Source organism: Equus przewalskii, chromosome 17 (assembly GCF_037783145.1).
Source record: "Equus przewalskii isolate Varuska chromosome 17, EquPr2, whole genome shotgun sequence".
In the NCBI taxonomy this organism is placed as follows: Eukaryota; Metazoa; Chordata; class Mammalia; order Perissodactyla; family Equidae; genus Equus; species Equus przewalskii.
The window spans coordinates 78,636,047-78,656,834 of record NC_091847.1 but is presented as its reverse complement, the minus strand read 5'-3'; the positions used below and the strand labels follow the sequence as shown (position 1 = coordinate 78,656,834).

Below are 20,788 nucleotides of genomic sequence, written 5' to 3'. Positions count from 1 at the left end.
GGAACCAGCTTTGACTTCAGGCCCCTTTTACCTGATGCATCTGGCAGGCAGGGGTCATATTCTATCCATGATGTGGAACCAGTCCCAGCTGTCCAAGCCTTTGTGACCTCACATTAGATAACTGAAATCTAATTCACTTGCAAGTAGCCTGGAAGACCACCCAGGTGTTTCATATGGCTGCCGTCTTGCTACTAAATAGGTCCATTACACAAGCTGGAGCACATTACACCAGCAGACTAATTCGCCCAGCGGCATGGCGAGGCAATGACCCATGGATCATTATTGACTTTCTGTGTAACTCTTGGCATCAGATTCAACGTGCATCAAAATCCACAGGCCACAGGTACAAAACTAGATGGTATTTCTTTGATCCTTCAGAAGAGGGAAATTGCTCTTGCTAACAGCATTAAAGCTCTAACTTTCACAGGAAAGACATTTAGACACAGAGGTTCTGCTAATACCAAGCATGGGGAATAGAAAGTTTGGTTTGAATTTAAAATAATTTCTACAAATGAGTTTTTGCGAGTCACAAGAATGACTAGATTTCAATCAATTTAAATAAAACAAGCCAAAGATTGAAAACCTATGACTATTTTAAGGGACAGAACAAGTAAGTTTATATCACTATTTTCCCACAGGTCCTAGGAATAAACCAAATTATACCAGAATGCGAGATGTTTACCAACTTGAAGGTGATACTTGTTCTATCCAGCTTATGTCACAAGCCCACTATACTTATGGGTGCTGCCTTGTACTAGGACAGTACTTAGTTTAACCACACAGCATGAGACAGACAATATTGATAAGAAGTCACAGAATAGCAAATTAAGGTGTAATCTAGCAAGATGAGAGGGAATCTTACAAGGCAACATAACAGCACAGGCCCACCGCCTATGAAAAGCATTACGCCTATGAAAAGCATTACGCCGCAGGTGCTGGGAAGAGGCCGGTATCTAAACTTGTCAAATGGTTCCTGAGACAAGACTCCTGTAATTTGAGAAGGATCCTGATCGCATCTTCAGGTCTTCTTGGGGCAAGCAAACCAATAGACGGTGCTGTTTTCAAAAAAGGCTGACATGGAAGAGGAGGAATTGCCCTTATAAGCTTGATATGAAAGTTCGGCGCTATCGGAACTGTCTTTGTACTGCGCTCATCCAGGTCATCTCATACTATGTTATCTATCTAGAAACAGAGGAGTTATTTGGGCCCCAAAATGAAATAGGCGAATGCTCAGATGTGCCAGTGACATCGCGAAATGATTTAATTAGTTCCTTCCCTGTAACCACTATGTGGGATGTCTGATGTGTATCTTTCTGGTTTGTGACAGTCTTTGGTTGTGTTCTTAAAGTCTATCCAATATTTTCACCAAAGGCTTGTGATACTCCTTGTCCACAGGCCCTGGTCATTTTCAAAAGTAGCTTTTAAATGATCTTTGAAGAGAAAACCCAGCAATTTCAGACTCAACTTATATACCACCATAAAAATGCTCACTACCCAGCAAATGTTGGATTCCTAGCAAGGGGTGAGGAGATGCACTCTCCCCCTGCGTGGGAGGAGCAGCAAAGTCACACTGCCAGGGTCAGACAGACGAAGATGGCAAGAACCTGTGTCTGTGAAACAGTCTACTCCACTTCCACTCCTATGTACTAATTTCACAAGCCCTTATGTTTAGAATACAGATTTCATAAACCCTTATGTTTAGAATAGATTTCGTTTCCTATCTAAAACAAACATATGGTATCAAACAGTCTTTTAATGCTCAGATTTAAATTAGTTTTAAAGAGATAAAAAGACTGAAATAGTTCTGCTATTTGAGCATGCTTAACGACAGCAATATTTATATAAACATATTGGCAGAAGAAATGTTACATTCCCTATATCTCAGTGGGCCCACGGTTTCATTTTAGAAGCAACACATTTGCCTAAAACATTCACAATGTTGTATATGGATACGATGGACCGAATGGCGAGGAGACCGACTTCCAACAACTTTTCAGCATTCAAACAATTTAACTCTAAATTACAGAGGTGCTCCCCTACACAACCTAAGTGTCCATCAGTGCTGGCTTGTTCTATTTGGTTGCCACATGGTCACTGTTAGTTTTGTGCAAATATTCAACAGACAGCAGAGTGCACTCAGGCCTCCTGAGTGCCAGGCAGAGTTCACGCTGCTGTCTCTGAAATTCAGCTCAGGAGAATCTCTAGATCCTTGAAAGCAGGATTTTCTCATTCTGCAGGTTTCAATCCATTCATGAGCCTTGCAATCAATTTAAGGGTCACGATCAGCATTCTATACCGGGGATGGCATAGAAAACATCAGACCGTGTTACACATAAGAAAGATACGCTTTGTTTTATAGATCAGTTACACACGCATGTGTGTGCTGGGTTGCCCTGTAAAATGCATCTTCTTGCTTTCTGTCATGGTCAAAAGTGTTCAAAAGACAACAACCACAGTTCTAAATCTGCCTTGCAGAGGATGCTAAGTGGCAGCTTTGCAGCCCAAACTGGCTTGGGAGGTCTCTAGGGGATGGCAACCTCCTCCAGGAAACACAGTCAGCCCAGGAGGAAGGCTGATCATCTACTTCCAGAGCCTTCTGTCTTGCAGCTTGACGTCCTGTGTAACGTTTATTTTGCTCAGGTATTTACTGGAAACTTGCTGAGTGCTCAGAACTGTGCTAAAACCTGGGGAAACAAAGATGAATATGACACAGTCCTTGACCCCCAAAAGGCCCTGAAGAGACTGACTGGTACACAGTGATGCATAAGATAATGTCACTAAGGATATCTGAGCAGTCACCCCAAAGGGCTGCAGGATCAAAAGGGACAACTATAGTGTAGCTGTTGGAGAGCTGGCATCTTAGTAGGTAATCGCTCAGTGAGTATTCACATATTCCTCCATCCTTCCATCCATCCCTCCATCCTTCCATCCCTCCATCCACCCCCCCCCCCACCTCCTACCATGTTCAAGGCACTAAGGTGGAAGCTGGGGAAACTTAGATGAACAAGAGAAGGGGACGACCTTGGAAGAGCTCCCGGCCCAGAGGAGAGAGAGACTTAGAGGAAGTGTGAGCAACAGGAATGGTGATGAGCAGGCACAGAGACGCTGCAGAGTGTTGTAGTTACGGCTGGCCTCCCACAGGAGGAGGGGCTGAGAGTGGTGGTGGGTGATGGTGGAGAGAGGAGGAAGACCTGATGCCCAAAACAAAGCTGTCCATATTTTAGACACAGCAAAATAATGAGAACCAAGTGCACACACATTTGTGGACATTTTCAAAGCTAAATGCCAAAAATACAGGCAGAAGTTAAGATAGAGGCCAGTACTCTGGAACTGGAGATGATGCTTAAATCAAAGAGGCAGAAACAGAGAAATGATGTAAATCAGATTCTAGCACTTTCCTGCTTCAAATCCTCATTTCTGACCATTTCCAATAGAACCACATTGGATTTTTACCAAGACCTACAAGATTCTGTGATTTGGCCTGACCCCCACCCGTTGGCCACTGCACTCCAGCCACCTGGCCCCTGCCTGGCCCTGGATCTTCCCAGACAGCAGCCCCAGGGCCTTAGCACCAGCTGAGCCCTCTCCTCTCAATCACTCTCCATTCCTTTATCCTGCTTGATTTTCTTCATTACAATGTCACTATCAGAAATACTCTGTACATTTGTCTACATGTGTAATTTCTGACTCGGCTAGGATGGAAGCTTCTTGAGGACAGAGATCTTGTGTACCTATTTACTGCTGTATGCCCAGACCCCTGCATTCTGTGGGCACTGTACAAAGGTTTGTTAAGTCAAGGAAAGACTCAAGGGAGTTGGGACAGGTGTAAGTTAAGCAGTCGTGCAGGGACACAGGTGGGTCTGAACCAGAATACACAGAACTAAATGACAAATCAGCAATCCAGGTTGCTGATTAAGACTTCCAAGATCAGATACAAAGTGTATGTGTGTCAAGGGGTGACGGGTCAGGGATCAGGGTCGGGGGTAGAAGACGTGGAGTAGGAGTCACCTTGGACCTCAGAGGCAGGCTAGTGATAAACCCAGAAAGACTCTTGGCCTTTTACGTGTCTGCTCAACAGGAACCCAGACCACTGATCCAGTGCCATGGATACAGAAAAACCAGTAACAACATCACTCTGCTGATTCTCACGTGAGTGCATAGTCAAACCAAGGCAGAGAATCTGGAGACCAAACTGCCAGAGAAGACACTGTGGCCCAAATTCTGTCAGCAGTCCCAGAGTGTCACTTAGGAAAAAAATGAGAAAACATTTATTCCAATTTATTCTTCACGGGACTGGTGGGAGACAACGCCTCCAAGATAATAAAAGTTATCCGTGATGTTAGCGGCAAGCTATTTAGCACAACTGAAGGACGCTGTGCCTGTGTCATACGGGCAGTTGTGGTGGAGAAATCCTGACTTTTTTGGCAATGACAGCAGTCCAAAAGGAAAACTCAGCCATGGCAAGCCCATCTAACGGTTGCTGTGAATCACCCCGATTATGAGCCGCAAGTCTGCAATCACTGGCATACAGCAACTCCCGACTAATAGCCGTGAGCAGTTGCCTTCGCTATCTAAGTGTCACAGACTGAGCACACTCTTGCCCGACTTAAACTCAGCATTAATAGCTGATTCACAGCCTGGGGAGGCTCAATATTCTACTGCTGGAAAGAAGATAAACAGCAACGACACAAAGATGCAGCCCTTTTTAGTGCCGCTAGTTAAACCGAATGCATTTAATCTTTCTCCTGCATCTAAAATGTCTGTCATCTTCTCTTGGTAGAATGAATGATATTTAAACACTCCTGCAGAAAACTAGTTTCTTGAAGGCTTTTCCACATACCAAACGGCAAACAGAATAGAAAATCCTGGTTATACTCAGTGTCACAGGACACAAATCATTAGGTTGCCGGAGGACATGCTGTTCCTGGTTCCACAGGCAGAGAAAACCACGTGATGGTTAGTGACAGCACCTACCCATAGCCCTGAAATACACAACAAGTTTCTGTAGCGGAGATTCGCACGATCTGCTCTGGAAACAAATGCGATGCTTCATTAACAATCATGGTATGAAAGCGTGATATATATACATGGAAATTATCCACATCAAATGGTTTTTTCTCACACCGGTCTAGCATGACAAGAAATTAAATCATAATGTCTTATCGGAAAGAGTTGATCAACATCTCTGAACAAATGCCCCCTTAACCACCACCTCCGTTACCACAGCTAGCAAGTCCTACCATTTGGAAGAAAAAAGTAAATAGATACGAGGTACATTCTTGAGGAAGAATGAACCCTGGCAGAAAATGATGGAGATGCTTACATGATCACGGCAGCCTCATCAAGAGCTCACCAAGCATGAGGCACAATTCTAAGTGCTTTGCATGCTTGTTAATCTTCACAGTGATTCTAAAGCTTGAGGATGACTATTACTCCATGCCACAGCTAAGGAAATGGAGACCAAGAAAAGGTAAGTGATTTGCTTCTGGTCACACACCTACTATTTGGCAAAAGGGGGATTCAAACCCAAGCAGTTGCCTTCGAAAGCCTGTACCACTATCCCCACGCACAGTGCACCCTTCAAGGAGATGCCTGTGAACAAACCAAAGCAGATGCTGCCAGACCAAGTCCTAGAGATGCTAATGTAAGCGCACATTTGTTTTCGTAAGGAAGGACATGCAGCTCTTACTAAGCACCTGAAGGGTGAGTCCATCAGTGTATTCTTTAAAGGAGGAAAGCCTAAACACCTCAATTACATTTAATTCACGTTGAAGAGGAACTATCACTGTGTAAAATGCCCTTTGGCAAGTTTGTTCCAGCTGCCGTACAGCATAGGGCATCTAGCTACACAGCTGGAGCGCCACAGTTAGGGTCCTTGGGAACTGGGAATGGGGTCAGGCTCATTGTAATCCCAGTCCAAAAAAAAAAAAAAAAGGAAAAAGAAAATCCACTGCTGCTAAAAATAAATAAATACATGAAAATAAAAATAAATGATTTGGGAGGCACCAAGAAAGATGCAAACTCAGTGACCATAGTTACCAGAGGTAACTCCCCAGCTTTCCCTTTCTTCCATTTCCTTTGCTGGGAGGCCAAAGGTGGGGACCTGTCTAAGCAGCACCGCCGCCCTGTACAACCATGATTTTAATCGACATTGTGCTGTGTTAATGAGTGCCAACCATGTGCCAGATGGTGCTGACAACAAAGCCTTCTCCACAGTCCTGCCCAGTGGGATCACCCCCTCTCCTCTCTGTGAAAGCGATCACCAATGTGGTAATGAGCCAACTCCGATGCAACCCGACTTCTAATCCCCCGGCACCTTCTGATTGGGCACTGCACCAGGACTTGGCATGAAAAAGGCACCTGGAGTGCTGTCGGATGATCTCTTCAGGGATAATGGACCAGGGAACTGAGCCCGTAATGATTTCATATCAGTTTGTTCAAGTTCAGTTGCTATTAATTGGGTTCAAGTTCAGCTCCAGTTCACACAATCTAAATAAATAGCTGTTGAAACCAGCTTAGCGCCTGGCACAGTACGAATCTTTGTAACTCACAAGAAGCAAGCAAAAGAGAAAGATGTAGAGGGACGCCTTGCATAGACGTTGTCTGGGGCATACAGTCTGCCAGTGGACGTGTGAGGGGGTAACCCAACGTTGTTCTGGCTGGTTACAATCCTGCATGGTTATATTGCCTAACACATGATAATATTCTGAAGAATTGAGCCTGAAAGCAGTTTTTAAATGTAGTAAAACTTGCACATAATTCTTGAGAACAGCTACAGGCAAAAGGCTGGCTTGAAGTTAACATGGTCTAGAATCTGGACTTTATATTTTCCACCCTCCTTGGCAATTCTAAGGTGTTAATTCTGTTGTAATCTAAGAAAAATCTGAAAAAGAAATGTTTTAGACAAATTCATTGTCAACCAGAGAAAAGGAGCAATATCTCAGAGAAAAAAAATCTATTTAAAAAATACGGCTTTGCATATTTTATGGGAAAAATCAATCCCAAATCTATTTTATTCTAGCCCATTAAGATTTACTCTAAGTCGGTTTCACTAGAAGGAAATTTAAAATACATTTCTAAAGATCATTTGTAGGAAATTTTGAATGAAGGCATTTTCCAATTCCACGTTAGCTGGCAAATTCTGATTTCTACTAGAATTCAGTCATAAATATTATATCTAAAAGTGGGTGGGTTTGAGAAGACACTGGCATGGTTATTTAATAAAGTAACAGAAGTACATATTGAAGGCAGTATGTGCAAGTAACATTAGACAGGATATATAATACATATCTACTTTTTGTGGTACAGTAATAGACCATTTTAAAATATAACTAGCTTAATTTAACTGAATATAGTCATTAGATTTATTTTTATTACCTATGTATATTGTTAAATCTAAACAATGAAATAAGAAGTGATTACCAAAACCAGCAAATAATGGAAATAAGGATAAAAGAAACAAAGGATTGAATTTATTTGAAAAATGTACCTTGTGATATTTTGCATTTTCCTTTTTGTTTTGTTTTCTCTGAGTAAAAGCAAAAGGCGTTTGATCAGGTATGAAGACTACGAGACCCTAACAACACACCTGAAGCACCGTCAAGTGTAGGAAAAAACACGGTCTATGGAATCAAAAGGACGTGGATTCCCTGTGTTTCTGCCATTTACTTAATGCACGAGTAGGCCAAGCTCCTTAACTTCCTTGAGTCTCAGTTTCCTCACATTTAAAGCGAGAATGCAGAGAAAGGAACAAGCAGAGGGCCACTGGAAAGAGCGAACAAGAAAACGTCTACCGCGTCCAGCAAAATGCGCACAACCTAATAGGTGTTCAGTAAACGTTGTCCGCTCCTGCTTGCCACAGAGTAATCCCACGTACTCTGGTTCCACTTTGCAGTCAGTCCTTCCAGAGGCAGCTGAGCAGCTGCTGAGTGGTTCACATGCAACTGTGAGCCACAGGAATTCATGCCCCAGTGCTTGCCCAGAATCATGAAAACCTGTGACACACAATTTGCCTACCATTTACAATACATTTTACTGTTTTATTACAAAGTCTAAATAATTATTTTATCCTGCATTCCAGCTACTCATAACCTGTTTCCCGATCCTCAGGAGAGCTTTAACATTGGGATCCAGCCAGTGCAGATGTATTTCTACCAAATTATGGAAACAGTCCTTCCCAGGACACCTCCCCAGGTGTGGACCTATCTGTACAGGTTTGTGACATCATTCCCACTTGCTTTATATGCTGTATTAGAAATTTGCTGTTATGGGGCAACCCACAGGTGATTGTGCTTCTTCTGCCCTTCTGTCACCATCACCTTCCTCTGACCTCTGTCACCCTTTCACTGAGGTGCTGAGGGAGTCCCTTCCTGGTCAGATTTCCAGTCCAAGTAATCCTGGTCTCTGAAGGGAAGGCCTCTGGCGGGAGCGCCCTGCAGCCTGCCAACTCCCATCTGCTTCCTGTTGGCCCACACGGTAACCTCTGCCTTGTTTGCTTGACTTCGCCCATCTCTACTTTCAGATTGAGAGCTCAAGGACAGCAGTGGAGTACAATGTCCAAAAGACTGGCCTTGAAGACGGCTCAATAACAGAATCCTGAGCTGAAGCGCCTCACCCTGCGAGCACTAGGGTTTTAAAATCTAGAGGGAAATGCCATCTCACATCAATATTAGCAATCTGACTTTGACTACACATGGACAGAAGTTTCAAAAATAATTTCATATATAGAACAAGTCCCTGAATGTAAGAAGCGGAGATGGCATGCCCCAGACCCTTCATAAGTGATCAGTTCCCTAAAGAAATGTCATAATTGTAAATGCAACCTGACATGGAAATAAACTTATTTTTATCTGAAAATATAAACTCTTCCCCTTATTTTGCAGTAATGAATTTATGAGGAGGGTATTTTTTCCTAAGGCCAGTGAGAACCTGTCTGCATTTATGAAATTCTAATAAGAGTTTAGAAGGAAACAAAAGAAATACGCTCTGATTTATTTCAACAAATGTGCACTAAGCACCTATTATGTTTCTCGTTTATAGGCAATATTGAGTAGTCTAAACCACTCCTTCCCCTGAAGGAACGCACTGGGATACTGGAAACCACACATATAGCAATGCAAACAATGCAAGACAATTTCATCTCTCAGTATGGAGCTGAGTAGTAGAAACCTCCTAAGTACTGCACAGGGGCTAAAAAGGGACATGTGGATGTCATCCAAGAGGTCAGAAGAGTCTGCAGTGTCCCCCAGTAATAAGGATGGGATTGGGATGGATAAAGAAAGTAGGGGCAGGCATTCTGAGTGAAGGGCAATGCAAAGTTAGTTACAGTGGCAGAGATGACCAGAGCTCACAGAGTCAGGAAGCAGGTGGGGAGGAGGAGTGAGCAGACCCTGACCACTCTGATGAAACTGAAGTAGGAGGTACACACAAAGACACCCTACCTTCCCATGAAGGACTGTAACTTTATCACCACTGAGGCTGTGCCATGGCCATAATCCAGAAAATTAGTCTATGGAGCACTGCCCTGCCTACCACACGCTATCTCTTGGCCAGTTCTCTAAGCAACTCTCACTTCTACCTTTCCACCCCTCATACTCTTTCTCTCTCTGTACTTTCTCCCAGTTTCTGCCTTTGTCATTCTGGCACTTTTCTTTCAAGAATCATCCAGTCAACCTTCAGGGAAATGCAAATCGAAACCACAAAGAGGTACCACTTCACATCCACTAGGATGACGACGGAGTTTGTGAGAATGGGGAGGTCTGAATCCTTATCCACTGCTGGTGGGAACGCAAAGCCATGCGGCAGCTGTGGAACAGCCTTGTAGTTCCTGAGATGGTCAACTACAGAATTGCCATGTGACTCAGCAATTCCACTCCTAGGTACACATCCAAAAGGAATGAACACTTATGTCCACACAGAAACTTGTACACAAACGCTCATAACAGCAGTATTATTCATAATAGCTAAAGGGTGGAAACAACCCAAGTGTCCACAAACTGATGAATGGATAGATAAAATGTGATCCATCCATAAAATGGAAGATTATTTGGCAATAAAAATAAATGAGGTTTTGATATTTGCTACAACATAGATAAGCTTTGAAAACATTATGTTAAGTGACAGAAGCCATTGAGAAAGGATCACTTATTGTATGATTCCACTTACAGGAAAGGTCCAGAACAGGCCAATCTACAGAGAAAGAAAGTAGGTGAGTTGGTTGCTAAGGTTCAGGCTGAGCTGGGGAGTGGGGGCATTAGGAGGCATTGCTAAGGGGTGCAGACTTTCTTCTGGTGTGGTGAAAACACTCTAAAATGATTGTGATGGTAGTTGCACAATTCTCTGAATACACTAAAACCACCGAATTGTACACTTTAAATGGATGGGCTGTATGTTATCAATTAAATCTTAATAGCTGTAAAATCAGAAAGAACCATCCATTCTGATGATTTTAAGTAAAAATCACTTTTATGGGGCTGACCTGACGGCACAGTGGTTAAGTTTGGAGCACTCTCTTTTGGTGGCCTGGGTTCAGATCCCAGGCACAGACTTAGACCACCCATCAGCCATGCTGTGGCAGCAAACCACATAAAAAGTGGAGGAAGATTGGCACGGATGTTAGCTCAGGGCTAATCTTCCTCAAGCAAAAAAAGAGGAAGACTGGCAACAGATATTAACTCAGGTCTAATCTTCCTCAGCAAAAAACCCGCAAAAAACAAAAAAACCCACACTTTTATTACATGAGTCATGAAAACCCTAGCTTCTCAGAGCTGAGGTGGGTGTGGCAGATGTGGGCTATTGAGGGAAATTTTTTTAATAGAACTCACTGGTCAAGCAAAATACTGCATGAAACATAATAAATAAAACAGAAAAAATCAATATTCCATTAATCTGCTCGTGCATTTTTTAGTTAGACAGCAAAGTCAGATTGGCAACCTTTGGGTCAACTTTGTAATGTTTAATTACATGCTTGGGTCAGGAACAATGAGGCTCTCCTGACGAGGCGAAGTCTAGGTATATATTACATCTGTTTAAGTGTGCATAGTATTCTTATTACACTTTTCAAAAGCGTTTAGAGTCAAATGTTTCTGGATTCTTTGCAGAACCATTTGATTCTACAAGAGATGAGTTGAAAACATTTAACCTTGTTCAATGCTCTTAGCTTGTCAAAGAGAAACTGAGGCTCAGAATAGTGCCTTCGTCATACGGCTAATCAGTTTCAGAATGCTGTTCTCCTAACTCCCATCCTCCTTTCCAGATTTAATGACCACATTTCATATTCTGGATATTAAATGGAAGCAATGGGGCTACGGGTAAATAAGTAGATATACGTACACAGATAGATCACACCTGCTGATTACTCCTGAGCGTGAGCTCCTTAAAGGATTCCAAACCACTCCCTTCTGCACCCCAGCACTTAGCATGGTGCCTGGCAACCGCCTAGGCTCACTCAACATTTAAGGAATTAATACCTAAGGAATGAACTTTATCTGCTAGTATTACTAAAAAACATTGATTTCCAAACTGGAGTTCAGCCGCTTATCTCTAACCGCCTAAATGTCCCCTGTGCTTAAACGAACTGTGTCGTAAATTACACTTATCTTCCCCTCCTGTCAGCTCCCCTTTTGACCTCTCCGTTTCTGCCAATGGTCCCATCTTTCTATGAGTCACCCAGTGACAAGGCCAAGATTTAGAGAGTATCTACACAGGACAATTCAGTAGAGTCTAGGACAACTTCATTTAGGCAATCGAGGTTAAGCGGAAATTAAGGCAGTAAGCAAGTCACTGACATGGGTGATGATGGAGAGGAGGGGTTAGGAAAGCAAGAGCGTCCCTCAGTGAGACCAGTAAGCAAAGCAGGGCAAAATGATGACACATTATTCAAGAGAGCAATCCAGGCTAGGGCAGATGTTCACACAAGTGGAAAACAATGAGTGCACATGGGGCACTGGTAAGATGCTGTCGGAATCTCAGGTCAGTGAATGGTTACTCTGGAAATGGTAAAAATCAACTCATAATAGGTGAGTACAGACATCTGCCAAAATGTCCTTGACCAAGAATGTGACGGTGGGACAACCAAGATGTAGCCTCAGAAGCAAGAATCAGAATATGATTAAAATTTTTAAAAGGAAATTTTAGTTCATTCAATAATATTTTTTTCCTGGTAGGACATGATATTTATGTCAACAATAACTACTACATCAGCATATGTCCGCGAGGGTGTAATGTCCTGTCTGTGCTATGGAACTGGCCCAGCTCCCTGAAGCGTCTGTGACCTTACACTACACATCTGAGCGCCAGGCACTCCTTTCCACACTTCACATGCCCTTGATGAACGCTGCAAAGGTAGATGTGACCACGCTGTTTGACAGAGGAAGAACCCAAGACACAGAGAAGATACATAATCTGGCGGAGATCCCAAAGGTCACATGTGAGGGAGCCAGAGTTGGAACTCAGGTCTGCCTACTCCCCAGCCTGCGCTCCTTCCTGTACATCAAAATCGTTTCCAGACACAACTTCCCTCTAAACAGGACAAGGGGGAGGTGGTGGGGGTTGGAGAGGAAGAATTCACAGAATATTTGCACAGCTCTGAGGAGAACAGGATGCTCTGCTTCTAAACATATAATCACGGATATTTACACAGAAAAATCCTCCAGTAGAGGAGTGTAATTCAGCAGGCTGCCCAAGCTCAATGGAAATATCCCTTATGAATAGTCACTCCCTTTAACTCTTCTTGCACTGAATAACCTTATGCGCTAGGATTTCGTCTCCTGAGTAGACTTCCCTGAGCAGGTTACCAACCACGGTTCTTGAGACAGACATTTCCCCTCCAGGAAAGTGATCAATCGTTGTAAGGTTCACAAACTGCTCCAATGAGTTTTGGCCCTGGGAGCCTGCCCACCTGTGGGAAAATTAATAAAATAGCACGTGTGGACCCTAAAAGCAGAGAGGTCATATATATGGAACTTTCCAGTGATCAAAGGACTTCCACATTTACTCTACGTCCCAAGGACGTCAATGTCTCTTGAACACATCCCTTTTCCATGCCCACTGACACCACTCTAGAGGTTCAATTATTTTCAGAGCAGGGAACTCCAGTCCTTGTATGTTCTACGATTAGCCCAAAGCAATAAATCTGGGTTTAGATCCTCCTCATTTCTTGACTTGGATCATGTTAAAAATGGTTTTCCTCGTCTGGTTTCTTTCAGCATGAAAGTTAACAGACAGCTATAGAATCAAATCCTGCCTGCTTCCCTTACGAAATCTGTATGACTTTGGGCAAGTAGCTTAACATGGCAGCACCTGAGTTTCCTCACCTGTAAGTGGAAGTAATGACCGCATTTATCTGTAAGAACTGTGAAGATAAGAAATTCACACAAAGTGCTCAGAATAGCGCCTGACACAGAGCGTGTTTTCAACACATTTACCTATAAAGTTACTACTCCTTGAGCTCCCTTGCACACTTCTATGGCTCCCACTCATTTACAGCTTTGCATGTGTCTCCATAGTGCAGCCCTCAACGCTCTTGCAAAGGGATGTCAAACAGTTCCCAGTCTACCGCGTAACGGGAGTGAGGTTGATCCAGGCTCCCTCTCGATTACCACAACTTTCTCATTGCTTTAAGCTTTGCTCAGACTAAAATGCACGGGAGACCATCTGGATCATTTCTTTCTATTCCTTACTGTTTTCTGATCCTCATCTTACATCCCAAAAACCCCATGAATTATTCCTGCTCCTCTCTAACCTCCAGTAAATTCTTGATTCTCTGGACTCTTATGATGCTTATGGGAACTATTTGGAAGTTACTCATCTATATGTTTTATTTAAGTTTCATACATCCACGTCATTTTCCCACCTACATGTTTTGACTTTTCAACAACAGAGTGTTTGGCATGTAAGAAAGCAAGCTATGAAGGGAGAGAGCAGTTCAGTAAGATAGGAAGCACATTCCACACACCTACAGGACACTGGTCCACATTCAGAGAAGCAGAGACTGTAAACCCAGAAGACAGGCAGGCACCATGGGACAGATCAATGCCTTACAAACCATGAGCTGTGGAACCCTACATTTCCAGAAGAAGCACTGGTACCCAGAGGTGGTCCCTGAACTCCTTGTGCCCATGAGAATCAGAGTAACGCCTCTTTCATTTACTTTATATGCTTGCATTCTACATAAAATTTCCTTAGAAAGCAATGATCCCTCAGGTTAAACAGTGTCTGAAAATCCATAGATTAAAGAACCATTCACGTCTCCAACAGCTACCAAGAGCCTGCCCTGGGCAGAGACTTATCAGAGCTGAGTCCGAGTACCACACGTGTGAAGGCCAGCGTGGCCGGTGATGAAGAACAAGAGGGTAACGGCATGAAAAGAGCCCGCAGACGCCGGCAGGGGTCAGTACAGGCAGGTGTGGTGGGTGGGGAAGGGTTTGAATTTCCTTCCAAGTGCCAAAGAAGGCCATGACAGTTCTCACTGCTATGATCTGATTTGTACAATGTTTTAAATTCAATGTTTATATTTCATATTTACATTTCATATTTTAAAAGCTAATTTAAGATGATGCATGGAGAATGGATTATAGAGAGATAAAAGACGAGATAATTGTAATTGTGCTAGAGAGAGATGATGGCGGTTTGGCGTAGACAGAGGAAGAGTCAGTTTTGAGACATATTTTAGAGATAAAACCAATTTGTCCAATTTTTCATTTCTACACTTAGGTGTAATTGTTGGGAGTGGGGAACTCAGAGCACAGAAATGCGGAACTCAGAGCACAGAAATGCTCTGGACAGGCAGGCAAGACTCTGGGTTTCAGAGGTCAGCAAGCGGGCTTAGATAGTAAGCTCAGAATTAGAAAAATAAACTCATTCTCTCATTCATTCACCTTTCACTTACTGAATGGCTAAGTGCCAGGTATGGTGCTGGATTCCGGCATCCAAAGTCACGTAGGGCCAATTGCCTAAGACTAGGTAAGAAACCCCACTGCATAAGAAGAAGACAAGCAGGCAGAAGAGGTTCCCAACAGCTGGAGTGAGAGAGTCTGGAAGCAGAGGACAAAGAGGACACCAACATCCTTTACTGCATTCTCCAGTTCACTCATTCATTCATTTACTCATTCGCTTCCTTAATATTATTCAATTCAATATTCAACAGTCTTGAGTCATGAAACTCAAGACTGGGTCATACCAAGATGAATAAGACACAATCTGCATCTTCCAGGAACTCGGTTCGCATTTTTTCAAGGATAAAGACATATAAACGTGTCAGCATCATGCGAGGTGCTAAAATAAAAATATGCACAACTTTAACTGTTCATAGAACACGGAGAATGTGGCATCTGCAGTCCATGGCACAGCCCTACATTACAGAGGCCCTAAGACAGGAATACTCCTTCTGCCTAAGACACACCCAGCTTAAATTTCACTTCTGCCTCTGCCACAGGACTACAGGCTGCGTGGGAGCAGGGGCTGGTCTTCCCTGCTCCCCACGGCCTTCTCCACGCCAGCACAGTGCTTGGCACAGAGGAGATGCTCACTAAATATTTGCTGAATAAGTGTTTTTTAAAATCTAAGATAGTTGTGGCTACATTTGGTTAGAGCATGCTAAATATCCTTACAGGAAAAATTATTTGCTGAAGCCCAGAAGGAAGTAGTGATGCATAACATTACTGAGTCACCTTCTCTCCAGCTTGCAAAGTGGGACACCCCAGTTGTGAGCTAGCTATCACTCCCTTTGTTGCCACCATCCCTTCATGCTCCGTACCTGAGAACTATAGATAAGAAGGCAGTTCTGCCCTGCAGCCTTCAACAACTGTACTCGTGACAGTCAGACATCACAATCACAGATGCAGAATGACAGAAATCTACTTGCACCTGCAGAGAGGTTAAAACAGCTGTGGTCGGAGACCAGCTGTCAGGAAATTTCCTGTTTTCACAGACTTATTTGAAAAGGACATAAGGAATTGGATTGATGTTAGTGACAGCATGCAAACGAAGCTATTTTTGTTGTTATTTAGTGTATGGTTCAGCTCTTATTTTCATTTAGTTTGAAGTAGCAGCATGCCAGTGCAAATATATAAAGCCTTTCCTAAAAATTCTCCAGATTACAGGAGTGAGCTTGGATAGCAGGACAATTTAGATAGCTAAGTCTGCAGCTGGGCTGTTGACAAGGTGAATTTATAGACACCAACAAAGACAGAAAGATAAAAAGGTAGATGAAATGCCCTCTCTGTCTACAGATTTCACAGTAGGGTGACACCTTGGTTCCCAAACTGTCTAAATTGTTCCACTGCTTACTTCCATCTTCTGTGGAGCCATGACTATGACAGTATAGGTCACAAATCTTCCCACATCCGAAGAACTCTGTGCCTTGGCCCCCTGTGGTACCTTGGCAGTTGCTCACTTATAAATGGTTTTCAACCTCTGATGCCAACCAGGGACCTGCAGATGCCCACTCATAGAACTGTCAATCACCTCTCAATAAGCAGTTAGGAACTTCTTTTTTCTTTTGCTCCTTCAGTTCCTGAGCATTCCTGAGTCTTGCAGCAAGAGTAGATTTCTGAATCTCTGAACCCTAACCCTAACCCTAACCCTGACCCTGTTCCCACCTCTAGTATTAAGCAACTAATCTTCGGTCTTTTCCCAAGGTACATTCCTCTGTTCCAGTGGGACAGCCTCTGCCCACCCTCCAGAGGGGACAGTGACGATGACTGAAGGTGTTTTGGTGGTCACTAATGTGGAGGTAGACATGGGGGTGCCACTGGGATCTGGTGGGTAGAGGCCAAGGATACTGCTAAAGAGCCTGCACTGTGACACACAGGACGGCTGTGCAACCCTGGGAAGGCCTGCTCTGCACCACCAGACACACGGAGGAGCACGCGGATGTACCCTCCACTCCCCAAATCAGACAGTCTCACTGGGGATAATGACATTATACACAAGACAGTCCAAGAAAAAAATAATTTCAGATAGCTAAAAATAACTATTCTGAATAATTAAACTACAGGTATAAATTATGAATACTGGAAGAAGACAGATGAACAAAAGAGGACCACAGAAAGTAAATAAGAATTGGCATTTGAAGTACAGACAATACACACAGCCCTGGGAGAATGGCTTTGTGCCACCTAGGAGGTCTGGGATGGGGCTGTGCTCTGACCCAGGGAAAGCACATTTGGTTCAAGAAGGGAGAGAAGTGGCCTAGCCGGGCAGGGTGAGAACAGTGTGTGAGCGGGAGCCAAAGTTACAGAAAATACTACCTAGATTTTAGGTCTATCAGCAAAAAATTTACAACCTTAAATATATCTTATTCTTCTGCTTATGCTAGACACGGAAAAGTTACTAATTTTAGAAACACTATATTTTGGAAGTGCTTTCCTTCGGGAGCACAGGGCAGTTTCTCATGTGTCTGGTATCTAGCTGTATAATAAACTGCCCACAGAAGGACTTCAATGGTTTCACCTTGAGTATTGTAATAAATATTTCCAACTTGTTTATGACTTTCTTTCCATGATCCTAACACTGTAAGGAACACTCAGGTTTAAAGACTGAAAACCGAAGATACATACAGATACACTTAAGTTATATGTGCAGTTAAAACATTATCTTTAATGCAGTTGTGTGTTAAACTCTTAACAATTTGTTGTAATTAGCACTTTAAAGAACAGTCTGAGATAAATCCCAAATCCGTGGAATTGTAAGTTGATTCTGTAGATGTTATACTACTGACCATTTCCATCTACTCTTCTTTCCCTGTAAACTTTAATTCTAGAGCTGCCAGAAATCAAGGGAGTCATGGAAAACAAAACCCATTCTATTCTCTCAAAAGCTTTGGGCAGGATAGGCAGATTAGTCTGCCAAGGTTTTGAATTCTTCCTCTAAAAGTAAACTTTGTAGAAAACACTATTTATCAAAGTGGATATTGAAATTATCAATGGATAAAAGTGGAAATACATACTAAATGGTAGGCTAAATATAAAAATTCATCCATCCTAAAACCTTATCAAAAAGACAGTGAAATAGTAAAGAAAATATAAGCACAAAGACAAAGAAAACTGGAGAGAAAATGAGAGCAGGTGAGTGACACCAATAACATATTGGAAGATGAGAAGTGGAGACATAAGTGATTATCTTACCAGATGGGAGAAAGCAGAAGCCTAAGATACCCCAGGCTGGGGAAGCCGACTGACGCTGCAGAAATCTAGCAAAGCTCAAGAATTGGGGGAACCAGATACCTCTAAAAGCCAGGGTGGGGCTGATGCTAGGAGGACTGATAGAAAACCTATAAAACGCCCAGTTAGATCTTGCCTCATTTCCTTCCATCAGTCTGGGCACTGCAGAGACTGCCCCTGCCCTTCCCTCATCCTTGCACACATCAGAGGTGCACTTTCTGGGGAGGCTGAGCAAAGAGGACCTACACGGTGAGCTGCGAGGAACACCTGCACAGGGTGGGTGTGAAGCACTGTACGAGAAACCAAGGAAGTAAGTGCAAGTCTGAATACTAAACAGTGAGACCCCCTTCTCTCTTCCAAAGCCAGGTTCCCAAAACACTGACATCCAGGCTTAATGCTCCAGGCCAGGAGCCTGGAGGAATCTTCCCTGAGAAAACTGATTGAGAAGAGAGACCCACAGTAAACTGCCGCCAGGAAGGCCCTCAATGATCCCTGCTTCCTGGATTCACATTCTCGTGGTCCCCTCTTACTCTGAGCCAGAAACAGTCTAGGTGATGAACAAAATGCAACAGAAGTATCTCAGATGAGTATGGCAAGTATGGCTTGGCTGAGATTAGGTTCTAAAACTGCACTTCTGTCTGGGAGGCAAGCCCACTTGCTTTCTCTCCAGAATCACCCATGCTGGGGAATTCAGCTGCCATGTCCTAAGCAGCCCTATGGACACACCCACATGGTGAAGGATGGCCTACAATCACATAAGTACAATCACGTAGGTGAACTGAAGAGTAAATCTGCTGACCGTGCTGAGCCTTGAGATGACCGCCACCCAGCTGACAGCTTGGCTACAACCTCCTGGGAGACCCTGAGCCAGAAGCAGCCCGCTAAGGTTCTCCTGCGTTCCTGACACAGAGAATCTGTGTGAAGTAATAGATGTTTGTCATCTGAAGCTGCTAAGTTTTGGGCAATTTGTATATAACTAAAACAAGACCTTTAGATAAAGGCATTCAGGGGCCCCCGTGAAAAGGCAGGATCTCTGTCTGGTCACACAGAGAGCCTGCAGTCAGCTTTTTTAGAGATCCTTCTTAAATATAAACAGACAGCTGGAGATAACAGATAATTGAGAAAAATCTCTAAAATAAAAGACTAAAACAATAGGATAGAAGGAACTCAGAAGTAACACAGAAAATGTGAGGAGAGCTAAAGACTTAATATTGAATATTAAAGACAAAAGTAAGATGCTGTATTCATAACATAAAAATATCACGATTAAAAGGAGCATTCAGGAAACAAGAAACAGCTCTGACACTGAGAGCACAATTAAGGGAATAAAAAACAAACAAATACAAAAGTGTTGGATGATAAATTTGAGGAAATCTCCCAAAAAGTGCTATAGAGAGGCACAGAAATGGAAAATAAGAGAGAAAACATAAAAAGTTAGAGAATAAATCCAATACGTTTAGGCTCCAACTAATATAGAATTCCAAAAAGAAAAAAACAGAGAAAGCAGAAAGGGGCATTAGTTGTCAAATAAATAACACAAGACAGGTTTCCAGATTTGAGGTATCTGAGTTTCTAGATTAAAAAGTCCTTCTAAGACCCAGCTCGCTGAAAAATGCATAGACTTGATAATGCATATCACTGAATTTTCAGAACCCTAGAGATAAATAGAGGAGCCTACAAGTTTCCAAAGAGAAAGAAGAAATGCATGCGCGGGTCTAGACTGAGAAGGCACGTCTCCCTAAAGAGACACTGAGGGCTGGAAGGGGAGGAAGCAGTGGCTTCAAAACGCAGAAGTAAAAAGATTTCTAGCCTAGAGTTACATATGCAGCCAAACTGTAAATCAAGGATGACGGCAGAAGGCAGGCACTTTTTAGAAATACGAGGTCTCACAAAACGTTTGCTCTCACGCCATCTTTCTTAGAAAGCTACGGAAAGGTGTGCCTTACAAAAATGAGGGAAGACACCAAAAATGAGAAACTATAAAATCCCAATAAAGAGGGGACACAACCCTGGAGAAACGTAGAGGGCATTATCTGCATCAGAGCTGCGCACAGACCCTGAGAGAAACCAGCACAGATGGAGGGAAGAGCAGCCAAGGAGGATGCCAGGAGGGACCGAGAAAAACAAAGCGGTTCCCTGACCCGCTCAACCACATTGTGGGCAATGTTATGTTTCTGCTGGAAAGTCTAACTGAAATTTTTAATTGATATGTATAAATTACTTAGCTTTAGAAAAAATAGTATAGTGAACGATAAGTAATCATAATGCACTACATGCTCTGTAGTACACACACACACACACACGTATTGTGTGCATATATGCACATATGTGTATATAAATATACACGTTATGTAAATACACATACATCTATGCACACAGAGAAAACAATAATAAGTACAAAGTACAGATTGAACTCAAATTTTATAACTATTGTGGGAAAAAGAGGGGAAGCAAGCTGAGGGTGGTTGGTAAAAGGGTTTACATCCTCCTCTTGCACAATTAGGAAGACAAAGCTGATGTCCCAAATTGAAAAATAAATATTGAAAAGGGCACAAGCTTTCTATTTAGAAATAGACCAGTGCTACAAGAAACAACCAACAGAACAGTGAACGGCTGTCTAGGGCACG

At 42.9% G+C, this 20,788-nt stretch overlaps 1 protein-coding gene and 1 long non-coding RNA gene across 14 annotated transcripts in view; one reads left to right on the top strand and one right to left on the bottom strand.

The window, feature by feature from the left end:
• Positions 1-20,788, bottom strand: part of PARD3B (par-3 family cell polarity regulator beta) — a 930,268-nt gene that overhangs the window by 511,833 nt on the left and 397,647 nt on the right. The gene's annotated exons all lie outside the window — the stretch shown is intronic.
• Positions 164-8,856, top strand: LOC139076854 (uncharacterized). The gene is made up of 3 exons (XR_011528871.1): positions 164-343; positions 8,110-8,213; positions 8,522-8,856. It is a non-coding gene; the product is annotated as an uncharacterized lncRNA (long non-coding RNA).